The sequence below is a fragment of the Cricetulus griseus genome, chromosome 6 (genome assembly GCF_003668045.3).
Source record: "Cricetulus griseus strain 17A/GY chromosome 6, alternate assembly CriGri-PICRH-1.0, whole genome shotgun sequence".
Classification (NCBI taxonomy): Eukaryota; Metazoa; Chordata; class Mammalia; order Rodentia; family Cricetidae; genus Cricetulus; species Cricetulus griseus.
Genome location: NC_048599.1, coordinates 150,511,657 through 150,523,481, shown reverse-complemented (window position 1 = coordinate 150,523,481; position 11,825 = coordinate 150,511,657). Strand labels below are relative to the sequence as shown.

At 41.5% G+C, this 11,825-nt stretch overlaps 1 long non-coding RNA gene across 1 annotated transcript; it reads left to right on the top strand.

The window, feature by feature from the left end:
- Positions 1 to 8,491: 8,491 nt before the first annotated feature.
- LOC118239080 lies at positions 8,492 to 11,578 on the top strand. The gene is made up of 3 exons (XR_004770559.1): positions 8,492 to 9,041; positions 10,510 to 10,715; positions 11,296 to 11,578. It is a non-coding gene; the product is annotated as an uncharacterized LOC118239080 (long non-coding RNA).
- Positions 11,579 to 11,825: the final 247 nt, after the last annotated feature.

Sequence of the window (11,825 nt, the reverse complement as noted above, 5' to 3'; positions counted from 1 at the left end):
GTCTGTGAGTCTATGCGGGTCTGTGTGAGTCTGTGTGAATGTGACTGGCTTGTGAGTGTGTCTGTGTATGGTTGTATGTCTGTGTGTGGCTATGTGACTAGGTGTGGCTGTGGCTGTGTTTCTGTGTGTGTGTGTGTGTGTGTGTGTGTGTGTGTGTGTGCATGTGTGTCTGTGTCCGTGTGTGTTTTAGTGTGTCTGTGTGTCTGTGTATGTGCCTGTGTGTATCTCTGTGTGCATTTGTGTACATGTCTTGTGTGAATGTGTCTGTGTGTGAGTGTGTATGAGTATGTATGTGTGTCTCTGTGTACGTCTGTGTGTGAGTCAATGTGTGCCTGTGTCTGTCACTATGTGTGTCTGTGTCTGTGTTTGTATGTGTGCACCCGTGTGTATGTGTATCTGTGCACATGTGAGTAAATCTGTTTGTGATTGTATGTGTGTGGGGGTGTGGCTATGTGTGTCTGTGTGGGGAGTCTATGTGTCTGTGTGTGTGCCTGTGTTGCTTTGTCTGTGTAGGTGTGCATGTGTGTGTCTGTGTGTCTTTGTATGAATGTGTCTGTTTGTATGTCTGTGTGTATTTGTGTTTCTATGTATATGTGTTTATGTGTGAGTGTGTCTGTGTGTGGGTCTTTGTGTGTCTGTCTCTATGCCTCTATGTGTGTGTGTGTATGTCTATGTGTGTCTGTGTGTCTGTGTGCATGTCTTGTGTGTGTCTGTGTGTGAATGTGTTTGAGTGTGTGTATGTTGTGTGTATGTCTTTGTGTGAGTGTTTGTGTGTCTGTGTGTGCATATCTGTGTGCGTCTCTCTGTGTGTGACTATGTATGTCTGCATGTGTGTGTGTATATGTGTATCTGTTTGTGTGTCTGTGAGTGGGACTGTGCTTGAATGTAACTGAATATGTGTGTTTCTGTGTGTGTGTGACTGTGTCTTTTGTGAGTGTGTCTGTGTGTGTATGTTTGTGTGTGTCTGTGTATGTGTGTATCTATATGTGTGTAATTCTGTGTGTCTGTGTGTGTTGTTGTATCTGTGTGCCTGGGTTGTATGCCTTTGTGTGTCACTTTGTGTATGTGGTTGTTTCTATCTGTGTGTCATTGTGTGTGTGTGTGTGTGTGTGTGTGTGTGTGTGTGTCTTAAAGCCTGTGTGTGTCCCTGTGTCTTGTTGATGTGTGTCTATGTTTCTGTGTGTGATTGTGTGTATGTCTGTGTGCATGCGTCAGTGTGTGTCTGTGTGCGTGTGTCTCTGTATGTATGTTTCTGTGTCTTTGTATATGTTTTGTGTATGTGTCTGTGTGTATAGCTCTGTGTGTACATTTGTGTGAGTGTGTATTTGTCTGTGTGGTTGTGTATGTGGGTGTGTCTGCTTGTTGTCTTTGTGTGTGTGTGTCTGTTTGTGTCTGTGTTTGTGTGAGTCTGTGAGTTTGACTGTGTGTGTGTGTGTGTGAGCATGTGGGTTTCTCTGTGTGTCTATGTGTATGTTCTGTGTCTGTATCTGTGTATGTTTGTGCATGTGTCTGTGTGTGACTCTGTGTGTGTGTTTGTGTATGTCTATGTGTGTGTGTGGCTCTGTGGGTCTATATATGTGTATCTGTGTGTTTCTGTGGGGGGTGATGGGTCTGTGAATGTGTGTCTGTGTCTATGTGCGTCTGTGTGTATGTGTGTTTGTGCAGGTGTGTGTTTGTGAGTGTGTCTGTGGGTGTTTCTGTGTGTGAGTGTGTTGGTGTTGAGTGTTTATGTATGTATGTGCTTGTGTGTGTGGTTGTGTGTTTGTCTATGTGGCTGTTTGTGTGAGTGTATCTGTGTGTGTCTGTGTGTGTGTTTGTCTGTGTAGCTGTGTGTGTAATTATGGCTGTGTGGCAAGCCTCTGTGCATATTCTTAGTGTGTGTCTCTGTATGTTTATTTTGTGTGTTTGTCTGTGTGTGTATGTATGTATGTGAATCTTTTATGTGACTCTGTGTATATTTGTGTGGGGGTCTAAAACCCAAAGCAATCCTGACTTAGCCTCTTTAGTACTGGACTTATAGACAAGATCCACCATGCCTGGCTGAGCATCTCCCCTTAACAGAGGACATCACACTTTGCTTATAGGGGTAATGTAATATCTTAAAGTCATTTTAGTTCAGCCCCAGGATTAAACCTGTGATGATATGTGCCAGTTACTGTTGCATGAGATTTACATTTGTCTCCTGGATGCATGTGTTATCCTCTCTGCCATTCAATGTATCTCCAGATGAGGCGTTTTCAGTGCCTCTTTAAACACACTGAGATTCACTTAAGCAAGTGTAACTTTCCACTTAACTTGCATGTATTTGTCTCACCTGGGCACAGCAGCCAGCACTGAGCATGGCCTAACTAACAGGTGTAATTTACCCAGCCACCCCAGAAGGCCCTACTTCTCCACAGCCTGTCAACAGCCAGTTAACACAGGAGAGAGGGAAGCAGGAGTTTACTCACAGCCTGGAGGTCTCAGTGAGCTTTTATACCAGCTCAAGTCTGTACCACACACCTCGGCATGACGCACACAGCTATCCCAGTACACACTCACACACCCTTGCACAGCCACCTTTGTTTTTCGGTAGTTTTGGGGCAGGGAAGGTATTTGGCATTACAGGACAAGGGATGGGGACAGAGGCCAAAGTTAGGGACCTAGTCAAAAGGCAAAGAAGGGCCTCCTCACTTATGCCATAGGGGGGATCATTGAGATGATGGTCTATGGGGAACAAAATTCTTTTTATATAGGGTGAGAAAGTCCTGGGACCCAGTGTATAGTGTAGCGATTACACTTACCATATGGAAATTCTCTTTCCATATGATTGTTAAAATGTATTTTAAATGTTCTTTTTTTATAATTTTTTTTAATTTATTTACTTATTTTTATGACATATACAGTGTTCTGCCTGCATGTATGCCTGCAGGCCTGAAGAGGGCACCAGGTCTTATGATAGATGGTTGTGAGCCACCATGTGGTTGCTGGGAATTGAACTCAGGACCTCTGGAAGAGCAGTCCAGTGCTCTTAACCTCTGAGCCATCTCTCCAGCCCCATTTTAAATGTTCTTTTCACAAAACTACATCTGCTCACAATGGACGAATTAGTTTTTTTTTTTTTTCCAAAAGAGTCTCACTGGGTATACAAACCCCACTTAAGAGCAGGCCCCATGTGCAGCAATAGATGACCAAACAAAACAAACTTGTGACACTTTGGGAGGCTTTTTTATGTAATAATGCTTTTGTTTTGTTTCAATTTTACTTGCAAGTCTTTTGAGTACGGACTATGGTTTCTGGCTTTGTGTTGGTTTTTTTATGGGAATTGTGTGTTCCTAATGTGCCTGCCTCTGCATCTATGTGCTTTTTATGCATTTTCTTTGGCTTTGTTTGTTTTGTACTACTCTGGCTTCATTTTATTTTATATTAATCTGCATCTTTTTGTTTTATTTTATAAGTGCTTGCTTGTTTTCTAATGAGAGGGAGAAAGGGAAGAGTATGGATTTGGGTGGGTTGGGAGGTGGGAAGAATCTGGGAGGAGCTGGGAGAGGGGAAACCATAATCAGAATATATTTTATGAGAAATCTAGTTTCATTTTCAAATAATTAAAATATATTTGGAATGTCCTTACCACAAAACTTTGAGATCATGGGCATGTTCAGAATTTTGATTATATCAGTTTATATGAATATATCAGTTTATATGAATATATCAGTTTATATGAATATCCAGCCACGTTATCCAACATGAATGCTACCTTTTTGATGATTACTCCTCAGTAGAGCCAAGGGGGAGTGAATAAAATAACTCAAGGTTATTTTATCTCTAAGTCAATGAACTTAGAGATAAGCATATTCACCCTCTAGCCATCCAGAGAGGCTTGAGTACAGGATCCTCTTCTATATGAAGAGGCTTTAAAAATCCATGAATGTTGTCTGTAAAACTTCACTCCTCTCCCGGATCAGGGGCAAATAAAAATAACTTGTTGTTCAGCTGAGTTTCAGGAGATTTTCAACCCAAGTTCCTCCTTAATATTCTTCATACTTAATGCCTGCCACGGGGGATTAATCTTGAGAGTCATGGGCTTTTAAAAAAACGTGCAACCTTGTAAAATTATATAGCTGCTGTATTGTTTCTATTCTCACTTAAAGTTCCTTCTCCAGGGGGTTTGTCTATAAACATTTGTACATGCTTTGACCTCTCACAGATTCAAAACTCTGCCTTACTCCAGAAACGCCATAAGGAAACAACATATCAGGTAGCTATGGAAATTTATGATATAGCTTTTATCAGTTTATTAATACACTAAGCTTAAATGTTATCAGTGATTTCTTAGGAACAGGAGATGTGGTATTGTCAACTTCTAATGTGACTTAAGAGTCTTGTATGTTTTCAAAGAGATGAAGACTCTCAGATGAACCCCTTAAGTGAAGCCAAACAATGGAACTCAGAATTGACTGTTTTGATAGCTTCACAATGGCACAAAGGTCACCAGTGAGGAAAATTACCCTTTCCATTTCTTCCTATAGTTCTGTTGAGCTGGAACTTCAGCTGTGGCTCAGGATGGAAAATCCCAATCAGCTGCAGTTCAATCTAAAGAGCATCCTGAAAACCCTGGACTAGGCTGAGTTGAACAATTTCAAGAGAGTCCTAAAGAACTATTCTCTGCCAGGTACACTGAAACAGATCCCCCAGGACACATTGAACCTTGTTGATGGAGTTCAGCTTGCAAAAATTCTCAAAGTGTACTGCCCTAGTGGTTGGGTAAAGAGAATCACCATGGAGATCTTGGAGAAGATAAATTGTGCAGATCTAGCTGAGTTAGTAATGAAACAACTTGAGGATAAGAAGAAACCATTCCATACTGTGTTCTAGAAAGGGGGAATTGTCTTATGGTTCTGTATATGTAGAAATAGGTCAGACATGATGGATGGCAACTGAAATTCCCATGCTGGGTCAGTTGAGGCAAGAGGCTTGTTTTGAGTTTTAGTACCACCTGGGCTATATGGTAAGGAACTGTCTCAAGAATACGAAGGCCGAGGAGACAGTTCAGTCAGTTAAGAGCTTGCTTAATAGATAGAAATACCTGAGTCTGATCCTTAGAATTCATTTTTTTTGAAGAAGCCAAGTATTATGGCATGCATATAATTACACCTTGGAGAGGTATAGATAGGAAGGTCCCTGGGGTTAGGTCACCTAGCCTACTTGCTATTGAGCTTCTGGCCAATGGGAGACTCTGACTCAGAAATCAAGGTGTATGGTGCCTGAATAACAACATCCAAAGTTGTCCTTTTGCCCACACACACACACACACACACACACACACACACACACACACACACACACACACACACGTGTATATGTACCCTTCCTCACCACTCCTCCACACACAAACAGAAAACAATTTTTTTGGTTTTTGCTTGTTTTTTGTTTGTTTGTTTGTTTGAGACAGGATTTCACTATGTAGGTTTCACTATGGCTGTCCTGGAACTATGTAAACCAGGCTGGCCTTGACATCACAGAGATGCACCTGCCTCCTGAGTGCTGGGATTAAAGGTGTGTGCCACCATGCCCAGCTTCAGAAAATATTTTTTAAGAAAAATGCAGAAATAGCATTGAAATTTGCAAAGGCTGACTATTTGGACAACAAATGCTACAGTTTTCTTAGCTGTTTGTAGTTTTTTTTGTTTTTTTCAGGGACCTGGGTTCAGGGTCTGGTCAGCAGCTTCTCAAGATAGTGTCTGTTAAATTTTTGTTTAAATTAAAGATAAAGAAGAAGAGGAAGAAAAGACATAAGACTAAGAGACATATTAGACATATTAACCAGTTTATTATAGGCCCAGCAGAGTAGGGAGACTAAAGGAGAAGAGAAACAGGGTAAATGGCTGATCACCATGGCCGGTTACCAGAGAGAGAGAGAGAGAGAGAGAGAGAGAGAGAGAGAGAGAGAGAGAGAAGAAAAGCAGTAGCAGACAGAGAAGAGGAGAAGAGTAGAGAGTGTAGAGAGATCGTAAATGGGCAGGATCTGTCTTTTAAAGGGTCCTTTGCACCTGCGCACAGACTTAGTTTCCATGGAATCCTGGGCTGACCAGGGTACTGCCTGTTACATCAGGTAACAGGAGCAGGCCAGCATAATGCCTGAACCTTCCAATCCCACCTTTACTTATTATTTTTAAAAGGTGGTGTGTTAGACATGGCAGAATAAGGAATAAGGGAGTCGAATTCTCAAGACTTCTTCCTGCTGACATGGGGGCATTGACCATCTTTGGGGGACCTGAGAAGGTTGGGGTGCTGCCACGTCTTGGGGTAGCTGGTTGTTTCATCGCAGTCCAGGCTCTATGGAACTCCCTGGTGCCTCTTAGACCTGGCAAGATGTTGGCAGAGCAGAGGACAAGGTTAAGTTTAGAAAAAAAATTTCTTAGGTCCTATCACTAGAGGGGAAGATTGTAAGATGAGGGAGGGGTTCCTAAGGCGTCCCAACATGAGGGAAGGGAGTTCTGGGACCAGGGAAAGATTGAATAACTGGAGTGAATCTGACCTGTTTGGTTGGATCCATTGCAGCTCCCTGGAACTTACAAGAATCCTTAGAGTTTGTGGAAACATAAGTATTAGACACATTAACAGCATATTCATGTTAGAAGCAACTTGGCTGAAAGCATTACCATTTTAAAATTGACAGATTTTTTTAGGACAATGAAAAGCATCTTAATCTTGACCTTGTAATTATGATAGTATAGTAGTGTTGTAGAGCTTTACTATGAACAGTAGCATGAGAAATAGAGAAATCTGGAACTTATTTCATTCTTTTTAATGTCTCAACACACTTTATCATCACTTAAGCCTTTTTATCCTCAGACCTTCTTAACTTTAATTCATACATCTTACATTACCATCTTAGACCTTCCATTTTCAGACCTTTATACCTTCCCTTCTCAGACCTTCATAACTTGCATTTATCCACTGTGTTAGACCTTTCCATACTCAGACCTTTGTAACTACATTCCCAGACCTTCATATATCTTATACTTTTCTATCTTCACATAGATAACCCCCAAAATACCTGTTGCTGAAATCTGTTTTGCTTTAAGTTGGCAAGACTACCAGTCGTCAAAAGCATCAGAGTTTTTGAGAAGGATAAGATTTTACCTGAATTAATGATTAAAGAATAACAGAGACTTGCCAGCAGGCTGTATGCACAGCTACCCCCAAGATGCTCCATCCATAGTATTGGGCTGCAGGACACCTACCTTCCTGCTGATAGCATGTGACCTGTACATTACAGACTACAGGAAGGCTCCCTACCGTTGGCCCAAGCAACAAGGGAAAAGTCGACTCCACTGTCCGTCTGGAGTACTTTGTAGCAGTTGAGGTGAAGGGCAGGGTTGCTCAGTGACTAGCGTTGTCACTGACTCGAGATGAAGTTTCTTTAGTGCCCATCAAGTCTTCTTGGAGGAAATGGGATGGAGCTAGCAGCTGGCCTATCTCTCTGTTATGAAAAGCTTTTTAACAAAACATTTTAAATGCCATATTCTCTAGATCTCTGAGCATTTGAGGGCTGTCTTTCTGTTTAGAATCTCAGCAGTTAAAAATTTGCCTTTAGTTAGAGAAAAATCCCTTTTTGTAATTAAAAAAAAAAACTGTACCTTTGTAAACGGCTTACAGGATGAACTGAGTGGTATAAATATTTTGTTAATTTGAAATAGACCTTTATGATTTTAAACTTTCATCATCATTTAAAGATACATGAGTTAAATTTAAGTTGTACAAACTTTGCTTATATTTTAAGTATAGTTAAATTAGACCTTTATGACGTTAAATGTTTACCATCATTTAAAGATACATAGCAATTTAGAAATATGATACTTTGAAGGAACCGGCTTCCCTTTTGGCAGCCATTACAGCCGAACACGTGCTTGCCATAAACCTGCCTTGGTCACGTAGAGGTCAGATGCCTGTCTCGTGACAAGGAACCTTAGTCACTTAGAGGTCAGATGCTTGTCTTGTGACAAGGAACCAATCGGAAGTTAGCTGGTGGCGCTATGCTTTACGACCCTGGGTGTGCTTTACGGACAAGCGCACGACAATGACGTAGAGAGCATAGCAACCACCCTGGGAGGGCCTATGAGCCATAACAACCAGTTGACCAATCAACACAGGGCAAGCCCTCCAAGCCTGGAGGCACACCAATCGTAAGCCTGTGCGTACCCCTAGACACTCCCCTTACGCTGCCCTATAAGATCTTTGGGGAGACCTTAGGAGCCGTCTTTTTCTAGCTGTCCACCATGGCGGGTGGGTGAAAGACCCGAGCTAACATGGGGTTAGTTCGTTAAATTACAATAAAGCCTCGTGCAGTTTGCAGCAAGCTCTCGAATCCGCCTGGTGATTGGGGTGACCGCGAACCTGGCCTGAGACCCCGGATACTTGAGTTTTCGGGGGTCTAACATTTTGGGGGCTCGTCCGGGATTTGCGACCACCCTTCACCTGAGTGGATTCGATCTTGGAGGTAAGATGATTAGAGCTCGCAACTTATATATGTTCAATGTTCTATGTTTCTTGTTTTGTCTCTTGCTGTTTTGTTTGGTGCCATGATTTGTATTTGATCTGCGCAGAATTTGTATTTGTAATTCGGACTTCTGGGGATGACCCTAAAGTCCTGCCCTGGATGAAAGTCCGAGGGTTGCTTGATTTGATCTGCGCAGAATTTGTAATTTGTATTTGATCTGCGCAGAATTTGTAATTGAACCATAGGGTAAGCAGACTTGCGAGAACCTTGGTTCCACCCTGGATGAAAGTCCAAGGTTTGGTTGTAATTTTGGTTTGGGGCACCATTTCTTTGCCGCGGTTTGTCCTGTCTAATGTCTGTCCTGTCTAATGTCTCCATGTCTCATATTTGTGGCATGCATGGGTCAGGGGTCTTTTCTTGTTGCCCTAAGCACATGGCACGGGAAAGGAGTTCTGCCATGTGTCACGGGTTAGAATGTGTTATGTTGGAGTCCCCCGAGGCTGCTTTTCTGAACTCGAACCACTGCTGCAGCCCTTACAGCTGAGCCTGGCCCATGTAGGTGAGTCTTTCCCTATCCCCACTTGCCGGTCCCATGGGTCCCTGCCATTTGCCTAGCTGCCCGGCATTCTTTGTGCTCTACACACATGGTATGCAGGGGGGCCGCACGAGTCTTTTTCCCACACCTGGATTGGCCTAGGGTCTGGGGTTACCAGCAGCACCCCTACCCCAGGTCTCTCTGCCTTGAGCACATGGAGCTTATCTGGCCTGATCCGGACATCTAAATGGCCTTAAAGTTATTAAGAACTATAAAAGGGACTTTGACAAAATTTTTATGTTAACTAAAAAATAAAAAAAAAATGTAAAAGACTTAAATAATAAAAAAAAAATTGTCTAAGAATGTCTAAGAAAGTCAGAGAAATAAAATAAAAGATTATAGAGAGTTAAAACAAATGGTAAAAGTTATAGAGGGTTAAAGCAAGTTGTTGGAGGTCAGAGAAAAAGATTGTTACAGAAAGTTATAAAGGGTTAAAGTAAGTTGTAAAAGGTCAGAGGAAAGTTATTAAAGGTCAGAGAAAAGGTTGTTACAAGTAAAAAAAAATTGTAAACTGTGCTATGGTTTCTCATGTCTACAAACAGTAAATTTTAAAAATGGTAATATAAGTTAAAATTTTAACCATATTAAGCTAATTCTGTTTTAAAAAGTCCTGTTTATTTCTCAAGTAATTTATATATATTTGTTTTAAAATGTTCTGTTTCCTGGTTTAGCCAGCACATGGCCAACTGGTCACATGACTTGACTGGTCGCCATTTTGCTAAAGTTAAAAAGAATACTTAAGCCGCCATCTTGACTAAAGGTGACCCCATGGAAATTAGAGGTACCATCTTAGAAACAAGTTTTTCAATTAAGATTTAAAATGTTAATGCTTCTATATATTACAAAAAGACCTTAAGGGAATTTAAATTTCTTTTTAAAACCAGTTTTCAAATGTTTGTTTTTATTAATGTTTGTACTTAAAGAGCTTCAATTTAGAATTATTTTTAAGCAAAGCCTGACAGTGTAAAGTTCTTGTTTTATAAAAGATGCTGATCTATATAAGACGGTACAGTTTGTGTTTTCAGAAGTTAAGTTTAGAATGTTGATGACACACACCTTTAAGCTCAGGGTGTTGATGACACACGCCTTTAAGTTTAGGGCGTTGGTGGCATACGCCTTTAATCCCAACATTTGGGAATAAGAGATAGATAGATCTTTATGAGTTCAAGGCCTGCCTGGTCTGGCAGATCGAATTCCAGAACAGGCTCCAAAGTCACAGAAAAACCCTGTCTCAGAAAGAAGTTAAGCTACTGTTTAAGGAATATAAGGTAGCTCTTTGCAGTTTTAAGTTCAGCTGTATTACAGAAATAAGACTTTACCTAGCCACCTATGTGCTTAATGTGTGCTTAAGGCAAGTAACTAAAACAGACAAACAGACCTCTAATGCTTCAGAGATCTTCAAAATATGACATTTAAATTGTTATCTTTAAAGTTTATAATGTCAGACAGACTGCCAGATCCGGACAGTGACCCAAAGTCTCCAAAGAAGATTACGAGGCACTTCAGTTCCTGCACCTGGACCAGTGAGCAAGATGCTCAGATATGATACCTGCCGCCTGCCAGAACCTAGCCGAGACTGTGGACAAAGCTGCTGGACACTGGAAAATTGATTGCACCCCTTTGCCTAGACAAAACAAGGTCAGTCTTTTCCATGTCCCTCTTCCACAGAGAGGAAAAAAACTCTCACAGTATAGGCCTGGCGAAGATTGCTGTTCTTTGAGACAGCTGCCTCCAACAGTAATGGAGAAACTTGGGTTTGGCTAACTGTATATAGACTGGCTTCTAACTGGCTTCTGTCACTTTTTAGTAGATTCGGACAAAATATACCCTTCTCAGATCTCTGAAATATTACTGGTTGTCAGCTTGACAGCATCAGGCAGTCAGGTCCACTATAGACTAGTCAGTATGTTAGCTAATAAAATAGTAACTATCTACTGTTCAGGCACGAGCTCAAAGTTTTTAAGTTTATTTTGGTTGTCATCTAAGTACAAACTTAAAGGGCTTTTCATCAGGCCAAAGGCACCTCTGTCCAATCCATACCTGGCTCTCTGGACAGAAGAAAAATGTACATGCTTATAGCCCAAATCTGCAGTTTTTGCTAGGACTCAAAGTTATAAATATGTTCTTGCTGTTTAAACAGATATCTGCTTTTTCTACACTGTGGGCTTCAATAAATAAGCTTTAACCTCTGTTCCTAGTTTAAACATGTCTTAAACAGGTTTCTGCTTCTGGCAGACATCTGAATATCAGTTGCTGACTACAGACTGTTCTAAGACTGCGAGCCCTGAACTTGCTGTGGATGTGAACCAGTTCAGCTGATATGGACACCCCCTGTCTCTGCAACAGTGTCTGCTACCCAGAAGCCCCTGATGAATTCCCCATTGCCTAAATTCCTTTTTGCTTTTGACTAGCATTTCAACCTTCTGGGGTCCCTAACTTCGTCCCAAAGTCAGCAGGAAGCAGTTTAGAAAAGAATTTCGCCGTCCATTTTCCCTGGTTAAAATGCTAAGTCAAAAGGAACTCCCTTACATGGGGATGCCAATATCTATCACTCCCTGATGGGGATGCTAGAGAGACAGCAATTCCATGATTGGAATTTCCAGAAAAGAAAATGGGGGAATGAAGGAACCGGCTTCCCTTTTGGCAGCCATTACAGCCGAACACGTGCTTGCCATAAACCTGCCTTGGTCACGTAGAGGTCAGATGCCTGTCTCGTGACAAGGAACCTTAGTCACTTAGAGGTCAGAT